Consider the following 13,467-nt stretch of genomic DNA (forward strand, 5'->3'; position numbering starts at 1 on the left):
CAATGATGGAAAAATAGCCTATGTAGCATATTATTTTGAGTCTTGATCAAGAGGTTGTTTATCCTTGGAATCCAATGTGGTAAATCTTTATGAAGTTGGATCCAACTGGAGCTCGTAGGTCTCTAGATACATCTTGATCGGTGTGGGGTGGGCATCTCCTCTCTTTGAGGTGGCACACACCTGGAGTTCTGCTGTTTATAATATAAACAAGCACAAGATAATAATGTGCATGAGATCAGATGTACTGGAGCACAAGGGTATGATATGTGTTTGCCCAAGTATCTATTCACCACAAGCCATAGTGATATAGTTACAGGCGAATCATATAGAAGGATGAAGAGCCAGGGTCGATGAAGAGCCAGTGGTGACTCCCAAACACCATCCATACACCAACCTTTCCCGTGTCACCTCGGAGCATTTGGGCTTCACTAAGATGGTGCTGGGGGAGGCTGAGAATGGAAGGTACTGCTTGCCAACAGCAGGTGTTGGTCTGTCCTTCAGGGAGCAGGCAGCAGGCTGGGTACTGATGTGTGGCAGAAAGAGGGGGTCTGGCAATCTGGTGCACAATGCTGGAGCGTCTGGATAGGCAGACAGAGTGAAAGGGCTGGATATAGGCAAGGGTGTCTTTTTTTTAATCATTTGTTTTGTTGCATGAAGTATTTTCTTGATCATTAAGCACGATCATCTAGTAGTTCTGGTATTTGGAGCTTTACATGCTGTAGGTCCAATTGGTTTTAATTATATATTGTACTTTCTTGAGCAGTCAATATATAATACGTGACCTCCTCTTGGTGGTTACTGCTTGTCTGACACCATCATGGGAATGTGAGAGATCCGTGGTTTAGGATCTGAGATACTGGTTGGGAGTTCAAGCCCTGGCATTGCCAAGCCACCACTCGTGGGCCTTTGAGCAAAGCACTTAACCCTCTGTGCTCCAGTGGCACTGTATCATGGCTGCCTCTGACCCTAGCTTCCGAAAAATTGCTGGGATATGCGAATTCACTGTGCTTTAATGTACATGTGACAAATAAAGGCTCTTCTTCTTCTTCATGGAGTTAAAACATTTCTACGTAAATCCCTTTGTGCTGTTATACACCAGCAAATTCTTACCTGAAGGAAAAGGACATGGCTTCCCAAACACTTTGGTTGCCATGTGTGTACGTATATTCCAATTTGTCCTTTCCATAATAGAGTCTCTGAATTATTGATACCCTCATAAAAAGTAATTAAAGGATTTGCCTTCTCATATTACCGAAGTTATTAAAGTGCACATTTGAGAAACACTCCAGGGTTGTTAATATTGCAGCGGTGTACGCTCCGTCGGACGGAGAGCAATGGATCGTGTGGGTTCTCCAACGTTTGGCTCGGTCGACGAATTCCTATCCGGTTTCTCTCTGCAACATTTGAGGCCCTGCATCTCTGTTCATCACCTTGCCTTTCCAACATGGCACTGGCGGCTGAACAGTGGGCTTGTGTTGCTTTGTAGTTGTGGTTGATGCGGCTGACGTATTCGCCGAGAACCATGTGTTGTGTGCAAGATTGCCATATGACGAGGAACCTGCCCAGCTTGAGATGGACGTCTCGGTTCCCCCGTGTGGGCACATGTGCAGACCCTCCAACACCTGCCCCTCCTTCACACATACACACACACATACAAAACCATCTTGATTTTTTTTTTTTTTTGGAGCAGCAAAATGACACAACAAACAAAACGGCTTTTCACAGAGAATGTGGCCAGGCTGGCTGTGATGAGAGCCTGGCAGCGACTCACAGTCTAGGTCTGGCTGAGAAAGATCGTGTTTGAAGAGTGAAATCTGCTCTCTGTCCCCGCTGTTCACAGCCAGGTCTTTAACTGCAGCCAACAGCTCCGGAGACACCATTCCCATTCACTCCAGTCCTTCCGTAGGCCTTGTTGCAGCTCCTCTCAAGGATTGTAAGCTAAGAAAAGCAAAGTGCACTACTGCTCTCTGTTGTGTGGTTCTTTCAGTACCGTTACATGCAAATCTTTGCACGTAGGGGTACTTATTAAACATGTGCCAGTGTTGCAAAATCGATTGGCACCAACATTTTGTCTTTAGTACATGGGAATTCTAGGTTCCCAGGTTAATCGATAATAAATGTGCTAGTTTTGAAATTGCATAATATTTTTAAGCCTCAGGTGTAGCAGTCCAGCATCAATGCACTGCAAAAACACATTCTTGGAATAGTGAGAGCAGAACAAAAATGTTGAGTACGCTGATAAATGAGGGTTCTACATGCATATACTAGTTTGTATGTTGCAATGTGTTTTTGCAATACGTTCTAATTTTGCTAATCAGATGTGTTTCAACAAATCAGAGGTAAAAAGCGGAAGTTAAAGTGGAATCGTAAAAAAAGTAGCTGTAAATCATGAATTAAAGTATAGGTAAATTATTGTAATACAATATAAAAAAATACTCAATCCCGATACAACTCGAGTAAAAATTGAACAGCACTTGAGTATTTGACATATCGAACGTAAGCTCAAAAGTTGCACGAGTCCTCGACACCAAGGCACGTCGTAGAGAAGAATCCGATACAGCTGATTTGTGAGTTTTTATTTCCTAAAACACAAATCAAACTGTACACCGCAAACTGCATTAACAACATCAACCCGACCGCCTTTTTAACGCCAGAATGCAACAAAGACCAAATGAAAAAATAGAAGACAAAGTAGTAAAGCGATCTTTCAAAATGGGATCTTCAATTAGCAAATATAATGACAGGATCTTGTCCCAAAGTAGAAAAATCGTTAGTATTCAATAGACAAATCAAATAAAAGTAAATCATTATAGATAAAGTAAAAGTAAATATTCAGCATTGACTGTGATTTGATCCACCGTTTAGTCTATCTATCTATCTATCTATCTATCTATCTATCTATCTATCTATCTATCTATCTATCTATCTATCTATCTATCTATCTATCTATCTATCTATCCAATCAGCAGTTTCTATCTATCTATCTATCTATCTATCTATCTATCTATCTATCTATCTATCTATCTATCTATCTATCTATCTATCTATCTATCTATCTATCTATCTATCTATCTATCTATCTATCCAATCAGCAGTTTCTATCTATCTATCTATCTATCTATCTATCTATCTATCTATCTATCTATCTATCTATCTATCTATCTATCTATCTATCTATCTATCTATCTATCCAATCAGCAGTTTCTATCTATCTATCTATCTATCTATCTATCTATCTATCTATCTATCTATCTATCTATCTATCTATCTATCTATCTATCTATCTATCTATCTATCTATCTATCTATCTATCTATCCAATCAGCAGTTTCTATCTATCTATCTATCTATCTATCTATCTATCTATCTATCTATCTATCTATCTATCTATCTATCTATCTATCCAATCAGTAGTTTCTATCTATCTATCTATCTATCTATCTATCTATCTATCTATCTATCTATCTATCTATCTATCTATCTATCTATCTATCTATCTATCTATCTATCCCATTAGTAGTTTCTATCTATCTATCTATCTATCTATCTATCTATCTATCTATCTATCTATCTATCTATCTATCTATCTATCTATCTATCTATCTATCTATCTATCTATCTAATCAGCAGTTTCTATCTATCTATCTATCTATCTATCTATCTATCTATCTATCTATCTATCTATCTATCTATCTATCTATCTATCTATCTATCTGTCTGTCTGTCTGTCTGTCTGTCTGTCTGTCTGTCTGTCTGTCTGTCTGTCTAATTAACCAATAAAATGACAGTATCATGTCAGTAGTAAAAGATTTATTTTTCAATAGACAAATAAAATGAAAATCCATCATTTTAGATAAAGTGAAAGAATATTCAGCTGTCTGTGACTTGATGCAGCTCTATGTCTCAGAGATGGCCAATCTTTTTATTCGACTTAAAAAAAAAAGTTGTTTCTTGAAGTATTTTGGAATTTATTTAAGCTATTTTTGGCCTGAAAATGAGGCCAGCGGTGGTAAAAAGACGCTCCCAGGCAGCAGATGTGTGTAGAGGAGTGTTGAGGCTTAATGACATCTTCAACAGAGGTGCAACATGTCATCATTACACTCATTATCAATTAAAATAGAGTGGAGTAAAAGGTTGATCTTCTGAATCATAAATGTAGTTGAGTAGAAAAAAAACGATGCTCATGTCTTTGATCAAAATGGCAAAACTAGAAAACAGACAAAAAAAATTACTTAAGTATAGTAACAAAGGACATTTACTCAAATTCTTTACACCACTGTGAATAATAAACAAATTAGATCAATGCACTCTCGCGAAACAAAAAAGGGAGCGTGCATTATCGGCAAAATAAAAATAAACTCTGTAATTAATAAAATATGAACAATGACTATATTTACAATTGTCTATATGCATTAGACGAGGCTTTGCGGCAATCCTTGTCCTTTAACCTACAAGGCATGCGCAAATATTTTCAATATTTGCAACGCAATCTGACCGTTCAGATGAACTGCCTCTGGCGAAGGTCTGACCCAGAAATGAGAAAGCGATGTGATTTGAGGACCTAATCAACAAATCAAACAAATGTATTAATCATTATGGCAAAAATCATTTCCTCTCATTTGCATCACAGAAATGTTAGACTTGTTTAATAAGTTCTGAATTGCAAATGCAGGCAAATCAAGTTCTAATGCATTATAAAGAAGTCGCACGCAAAAAACAGCTTTCCTGTTGAATCAGATCACAGTTGTGAGATTGAGTTATTATTTTTAAAGTCTTTGTTTTATCAGTTTTTCAACGAGGCCCTGAGGGCCAGAGTACAGCACAGGAAATGTCTGGCTAACATGCCTGATTAGTTAATTGTATTTATAATGTGTTTTCAGGCAGGAAACTTTGCACAATGTGTTGGAGTAAGACTCCACTGGAACTGAAGAGATCCACTTTGTTCTCGACATCAAAGTTTTTTCTGATTTAATCCAGCAGAGGGCAGTCTTCTGTGAAGTGATTTTTTTATTTCTTTTTTGTAATGTTGAGTGATATTTACTGATCTGAGGTATCTGAGGTGATCAGGTAATTATTAATATTAGACATATTTAAAAAATCAGGCACAAATGCTAATATTAATAATTTTTCCGTACAACAAATAATAATTAGAAAACCATATAACGTTCGAATCTTGCACCCCTTCAAACAAACAATTCAATACCTTCATTATAAATATATTTAAATAAAGAGAAATGCCTGTATAATCCAGTGGCTGTGTGTTTTTTGAGGTTGTGTGAAGTCTCAGTGTCTCACGTTGCGTGTCCTCCTACTCCTGTTAACAGAGGGCTTATCAAGGGTATGTTTGTCTTTTACAATAATAATCTAAATATTTAGCTTTGTGAGAAATACTACATCTAAAAGCCACAAACGAGAAAATGTCTGTCTGGTCACTTTTTCTTTTCTATCTATCTATCTATCTATCTATCTATCTATCTATCTATCTATCTATCTATCTATCTATCTATCTATCTATCTATCTATCTATCTATCTATCTATCTATCTATCTATCTATCTATCTGTATCTACTTTTTCTTTTCTATCTATCTATCTATCTATCTATCTATCTATCTATCTATCTATCTATCTATCTATCTATCTATCTATCTATCTATCTATCTATCTATCTATCTATCTATCTATCACATGTTTCTCTTTGTTAACGAAGGTGAAAACTCACCTGAGAGCAATTGGTCAATTCTGGACATATTTCTTAGCAAACATGTGCTCACAATTTGTAGAAATCTGTACAGACAAACAATTCTGAGAACATGTTCACTCATTTTGATAGTACAGACTTCCAACCTGAGAAAAAGACTAATTGGTTTGTTGGTTGTGACATTTCAGCTGAGAACCAGGACAAGTTATTTTGCACAGCAGGACAAAAGCAACAAGAATTGTCAATAGCAGCTGACAGATGTACAGAACCATTTGCATGTTGTCCAAAAGCAATTGCAAATTGATGAAAACAACAAGACATTTCTGATATGATGTGAAAAACTGACAACAGGTTCTGACGGTGGGACGAATAGTTTTGAGAAATGCAGTTCTGTTGTGAGAAATGACTGAAAGCAGTTGAGAAAAACTGTATACTAGTTTCACCTAAATGGTCTTAACCCCCAAAACATTTAGGCACCAGTTCATTGCATAAGTCATTAAATGCAAAATGGTTAAACCAGTTGTCAAAGTTTGTTAAGCTCTTCTTCTTCTTCTTCACAGTTCTTTTAAAAATTTTTGGTAAATGTGTCTTAAATTAATGAATTGTGCAAATGAACCTTGAATGTCACTAATGAAGGGGCGTGTTTACTTTCAGATCAACCAATAATCAACTAGTTATCTAAAATAGGTCAAGGCTGAATCTCTTGAACCTTTACTGTAATTGGCGAGTGTATATAAAAAGAGCAAAACACAGATTTACAATTGTTGAAAATGGATGAACAACTAGGAAACGAACATGGTCGAGAGCCAGGAATGAGGATGCGTGCTGGAAGGGTCAGGAGGCAAAATAGAGGAAGAGGAAGATGAAGAAGAGGCCAGAGACATAGACACATTTCACATTAAATTAGAGCCACTGTTGTGGACCATGTTGTCAGTCATGGCCTCACAATGGTATCGCAATGGATGATATCTGTTGTGATGTGGATGAAAATCTGAGGCCCGACAGACTGGGACGTCAGGGGGTAGAGACAGATTACACTGTATAGTGCGGCATGTGCAGTTCTGCCTAAGAAGTGTAACATTTTGACTCTCTTGTTCGTAAACAATGATAAAAGGGCATGTTATTTTGATTGCAATGAGATGTTCATTGACACAAATACTTACTTTTGAGAGAAGTACTAAGGATTTTGAGCAAAAAACAGGCTTTTGCAAGAAATCCAATGTATTGTGCTGTTTGTTCACATTGTTTTGAGATTGCACTTACTGATTTGCAAATCTTAAGGATGATTTGAGAAATGCTCCAAGGCGACTGGGAAAAACTGTAATAGCATGAATAAATATGATTGTTTCACAACACACAACCAACCGCCACAATAACAAACATTAATGAATCAGCTCTTGCGAACGCGCATTGCACGTGCGCGTGTCCCTGTCTCAGTTGTCATGTTCAATCACGTCCCTCCGAGAGATGGGCGCGTAACCCGGGGTGGTTCGGAAGACCACGCCCATATGCAAATCAACGTGTCTGGACCGGGCAATGCCCGAACTGTCAGAGACGCCAGTGTTCGCTGCCAGGCACTGGGGGTCACCCGGAATGTATGCAAATGTGACATTTCCTTCCTAATTTGCATGCATCCACATCAATGCGGCTCTGTTTCTGATTCACAGGGAATCTCATTGGGATGCACGTTCATTTGTGTGAGTGCTCATGGGATCCTGTCATTTCTGTAGTTTTCAGCTGTACATTAAAGCTGTGTTCAGAATACAATCAAAAGACTGCTTTTGAATGTGATTATCCAAGAAGTCCCTGAAAATTCTGTATAATAATGTCATAATATGCAAGGCCATTTTTACTCTTCATAAATGTTCCATATGAACATTTTACAATATAAATGCAGTAATATTTGCTTTTCCTTGACTTTAATAGTGCATGCTTTGGGACAAGTCACCGTTTCTAGCTTTCTGTCTTTAATATGGTTCTTCACGAATTCGCTTTGGCCACATTCACATTCAGGGACACATATACAGCCCCAAACACAGGCCATATTGGCACCTTGTTGTCAGAGACACCACATGTCTGCAGAGAGACAGAGAGGACAAGGGTCGTCCAGTTTTGGCAGGTCTACTTTTGGCAAAAAGCTCATGATCTTGGCATGGTTCCCCACCACCACTACCACCATTAATACCACCCATACCCCCCATTCCATTTAACAACCTTTCATCTTTTGGTTGTCATCTTCATCCTTCCTTGTCTCCAGAGTTAAATTGCACACCTGATCAGGCTAAGCTCAATGCAGTCAGCTCTTTTCTCCTGACCTGCTGTACTCAGCCCTCTCTGATTTCAGCTGGCTGTAAAAAGCAAAGGCTCCAGCACTAACTACAGATATGTGATTAAACACCAACTGGAAAGCGACCAGATCACTGGACTCAAGCCACGCTGCTGCTTTGTTTTTGTATCTGCCACCCAGCAAAGATTCACCATCCAACTGCTGGAATCAAGTTTCCTGGTACAGAAATACGGTGGGATGAATATGTTTGCATGGGGAGAAGCGGAATAGGAAGCTCCTTAGACAGACTTTGGCAAGTCCATGAGAAAGAAATATAGTAAAAGTTGATCGAATAATCTAAATCAGAAGAAAACATGAGACATTATGAGCAAGGACCGAGGAACAAAAACATGACTTAAAAACCATGCAGCAACACAAAAGACTTTCTAGCAATCATGAGAATTTATACAAGCCCAGTTCCAAAAAAGGTTGGAACACCGTGTAATGTAAATAAAAACAATGCAAGGAGGTTTAAATCCCATTAATTGCTATTCTATTCACATTAAAACAAAAAAACGCATCAAACGTTTAAACTGAGACTATATATTATAAAAAAAAAAAAAATACAGTCGTTTTAAATTTGATGGCTGCAACACGTCTCAAAAAAGTTGGGACAGGGTCATGTTTAACACAGAATTAGGTCTTCTGTCTGTATACATCTGGAAACTGAGCTGTTTTGGGAGAAGAATGTTCTCCTATATGTTTCTGATACAAGATTCTAGTTGCTCAACAGTTCTGGGTGTCCTTTGTTGTATTTTTTGGTTTATGATGCAACACATGTTTTCAGGTCTAAAGTGCAGGCAGGACAGTTCAGCACCCCGAACTCTTCTACAAAGTCATGCAAATAAAATAGATGCAGAATGCGTTTCTGGATCATGTTCTTGCATGTCTTCTTCTTTGCATGTCTTCTTCTTAACCTGCATTTGTGGTAGACATGGCAAATAGACCAGAAATGATTTCTGGAGGTGTTAATGAGCCCATTACAGAATCATGACCGTTTTAAATGCAGTAAACGATAAAACTGTTTGGCAATTTGATGTTGAGGAACATCTGAAATTGTTCCACAATTTGTAGACACAGTTTATCACAGTTTAGTGAAGCGACACCCATTATTACTTCTGAGACACTCTGCCTCTCTAAGATACACTATTTATACCCCATCATCTTACTGCCCTGTTTCGCTATTTTATGAGTTGCTCAGTAGCTCCTGGTTTTATAACCACAAATGACTGTATAAGACTGTAGAAAGATCATTACTCATAATCTTACATTCCAGTGCTCATGTTAGTTCTCACTCTCCAGTGTTCCGTATTGTTTAAAGACTATAATCACAATCTTGATGTCACCCAAATGAGGATGGGTTCCCCTTCTGAGTCTGGTTCCTCTCAAGGTTTCTTCCTCATAACATCTAAGGGAGTTTTTCCTTGCCACAGTCGCCACGGCTGCTCATCAGAGATAAATACACACCATTCACCCTAACTGTTCAATTCTGTAAAGCTGCTTTGAGACAATGTCTGTTGTGAAAAGCGCAATAGAAATAAACTTGAATTGACTTGTCAAACTGCTTAACTATAATCACACGTACCTTTCCACACTTTTCTTGCTCCGTTCCAATGTTTGTGAGATGTGTTGCAGCCTTGAAATGTAAATAAAGAGAACATTTTAATAAAATATGGTTTTATGAGATTTGCAAATCATTGCATGCTGTTTTTATTTACATTTTGCAGGGGACTAATTTCTTAGGTACGGGTGGTCATGGGGAGACAAAGCTGGAGTTGGCATGTGAAGAATAATAAATTACAATTATTACAGTATGGGAAATCATGCATGTCTATAGTTATGCAGAGGATTTTATACCACCCCAGTATTCCTGCCTCATTAGTACTAGCACCTGTTCCTAATTATAACTTGTTATATAATTACTGCTTCCTGTTTATCAATTGCTTATTTCTCATATTATCTTATATCAGGGAATTTTTATTGTGCTTGAAATGGGCCAGAGTGGCTTTAGGTTTTCTGATTCTACTGATTCTACCAGTTGATTCAGTTGATTCTACTTGTTTGGAACAAGGAGTCTACAACCACAGACCATTTTTTTACATCTTATGTTTACAGATTTTTACATTCAAGTGTCACGTAAACATGTTCTTTATTTTACATTTCGTTTCGATTTCTAGTGAAACAGAATTCCAAATTCTTGTACGTCTGCCGTCAGTCAAACAATGTAAAGAAAATCAGACAAAGATCTGCTCATTTGCTTATCTTTAAGCAGTCTGTGCTAATGTAGGAACTAGGATGGTGGCCAAGTCTTTTCCAGTTGTTCTCTCTAATGTGTAGTTACTGCTGCTGCTTCAGCGAGCACAAGTGCAGAATGTGTGATCATTTTAGCTTCTGGCTAATCTATTGCTGCAGACATCACGTACTGTACAGGACTTGGACGAAGTTGTTCAGTCTTTTTTTTAATTGAGGCCAAGCATTGGCTGAGAGATGGACAGTGCACACCCTCTCAGATTACTGAGATGGGTGAGATTCAAGGTTTTTAAAGAGCAAAAACAAACAAGGTGTTCGTCATCGCATTAAATAAATCGTCTTATTCATTAAAGATGAAGTGTGCATTATGCGGTAATACAACAAGCTAGATTTCATAGATTATACTGTATGAAATGATTGTATCCTACTTGGAAATGCCTGTGTACCATGTACAAGGTTGCAAGAAATATACAAAAAGACACAATCTGACTCTGACCTCAACTCTATTGAACATGATGAAGTGGAACGCTGCATTATAGCCATATATTGTAATCCGATGAATATGATTGTTTTGAAAGAATATGTGCAATAGAACCTCTCTTACTTTCTCAAGTCAACAATAAGTAAGTATTGACAAACATATTACGACATGTGACCTTTCCAGCCATATGTGGTTCTTCCTTAAACTGTTACCACAAAGTTGGAGACACACAATTGTATAGGACGTCTTTGAATGTGGTAGCATGAAGTTTTCCCATCACTTCAACTAGGAGACTCAAACCTGTTCCAGCATGACAATGCCCCCGTGCACAAAGCCAGCTCAATGAAGATATGCTTTACATGGGTTGGAAGATATGGAAGATCTCCTGCTATAGAGCTCTGACCTCAACCCTATTGAACAAAATGAATGTGAACACTGACTGCTCCAGGCCTCCTCACCTCATCCACATCAGTACCCTTGTGGCTAAATAAATCTCCACAACTCCACAGCAATCTCAAAAGCTCAACCTGAAGTTTTTACAAAGACGGTTGGTCTTTAAATGAGACAAGAGCGATGCCAAGACTCGGAGTCTATGTGCAGCGTTCTGGACTTCCATTCAATGAAAGATTTGTTCTCGCTCCTACAGAACAACCAGATCTATCCAAGATATTACTGTACAACTATGTGGTGTGATGTTAGTGTTTGTAAAAGATGAGGGTAAAGGGTGGCTTTCACTTTCCCTGCCTCAAGCATTAGCTCCACAGTTGACCCGCTTTCTCATTTCAAGTGGAAAAAACAAACTAATTATGTGGTAATATGATAATGTATTGTGCTCGGAGGACTTGCCGGCCTGTTTAATTAAAGCACTTCGGCACTCCGGCAACCTCGCTTGTTCCTTTGCACTACATCCATCTGCCCCCCTGCACACCCCCCTGCCCAAAACCTTCCTACACCTATCCTGCTTCTCATCCACTTCTCATCCATGTGTGTTATTTCTTGCAGGGAGTTTTGCCCTTTTACGAGTCATGAACATTTGTGTCTAGTCTGGGGCACTTTGCATCAAAGTCAGCTTTGTTTGCATAACCACAAAATTGCTCTCCTCATCGCCTGCAGTGAAGGTCATCCATCATGTCTCATGATTTCTTTGAAGGAGATCAAGATGTCTGACACGCAAACACAAAGCACATACAGCTTCACTGATCGGTAGTGTATGTATCCTTATACCTGGGGGAAGGCAGGAAACAGCATGTTGATCCCTGTAGCGGTCCTTTTTTCCTTTTTCCAATGATGTATCAATGACTATCCTTTTTGATTCATTTATTTCCTGTTACAGTGTAATTGCTGTTTGTTTACAGTTTTTCTAAGTCGCTTTAGAGCGTTTCTCAGATCAGAAACGAAATTCTTAAAAGTACTTGTTCAACCTCTACGTCATGTCGTCACTTGTGCACATCATAAAAGCAATTTCTAGTCGTTTTTGTACAAATTGCGAACGCTTTGGTGTCAGAGAGTGTGAGTGTGACTGGTTGAGTGACTGGATGAGACCCAAATGCAGGATGTCATAGGGGTATGTAGAAAAGGTTTTAATATAAAGAGCAGAGCAAAGGGGCAAGGCAAAAACAAAGCTCAAAAACAGTCCAGGGTCAAAACAGGCAAAGAGGGCAAAGCAGGGAGAGAACCAAAACCAAGAACCAAAACAATGCAAAAATCCATAAACCGGCAAACTGAGCAATGGGGCAGAGCAAAAGACAAACAAAAAACAGTCCAGAGGTCAAAACCAAAACAGAGCAGAACAGGGGACAGAAGCAGGAGCAGGAGCAGGAACAGGTAGGCAAGAAAAATCCTCAGGGACTTTGGAAGCCGGTTAGATCATCTGGCCCAGAGCTAAAGTCTTGGTGTCCTTAAATACTGGGAGGCCCGGGAAAAACGGCAAGATGGCCGCCGACGAAGGTGCATGCCGTGTGCCCGGAAGATCCTGACATTTGGTACATTCGTTTAATTGATTGTGTACAATTGTCTGCTGTTTCCTACATTATCATTTGTCGTGTTGATCCAAATATATTAGCTCGTTCTCGCCTGAATAGTCTTAGAGTTTTACCTCAGTTGCTTTGGAGCATTTCTTGAATCATTCTTACAGTTTTTCCTCAGTTGTTTTAGAGCATTTCAAGTCTAGTAAGCCTGTACTTTTCTCCAAATCCTTAGTTATCGCTCAAAAGGAAGTGTCAATGAACATCTCATTGCCATCAGAATGGCAAGTCCTTTTGCCATTGTTTACAAACAAGATGTTCTAAATGTTTAGTCATATTGTCAGTGCATAGATTCAGTATATCCTGATGCAAAACTACAGTATGGGTTACAATGACTGAAAATGTACATGGCAAAACAACTGACAGGATTCACACTTTTGCTGTGCTGTAATTGTGTGTTTCCAGGTTGTTCATCTATTTTTAGAAATTGTAATTCTGTTTTTTGCTCTGGCTGTCACCAATTAAAGGTTCATGAAATTCACCTTTGACCTGTTTTAGAGAACTATTAGATCATTGGTTGATCTGATGCCGATCACTCCCCTTCATTAGTGACATTCAAGATTCATCTGCACAATCCATACATTTAAAATACATTTACAAAAACAATGTTTACAGTTTTTTCTCAGTCGCTTTGGAGCGTTTCTCAGATCAGAAATGAAATTTCTCAAAACTACTTGTTCAACCTCCA

Source organism: Silurus aristotelis (assembly GCF_946808225.1).
Source record: "Silurus aristotelis genome assembly, chromosome: 13".
Lineage (NCBI taxonomy): Eukaryota > Metazoa > Chordata > Actinopteri > Siluriformes > Siluridae > Silurus > Silurus aristotelis.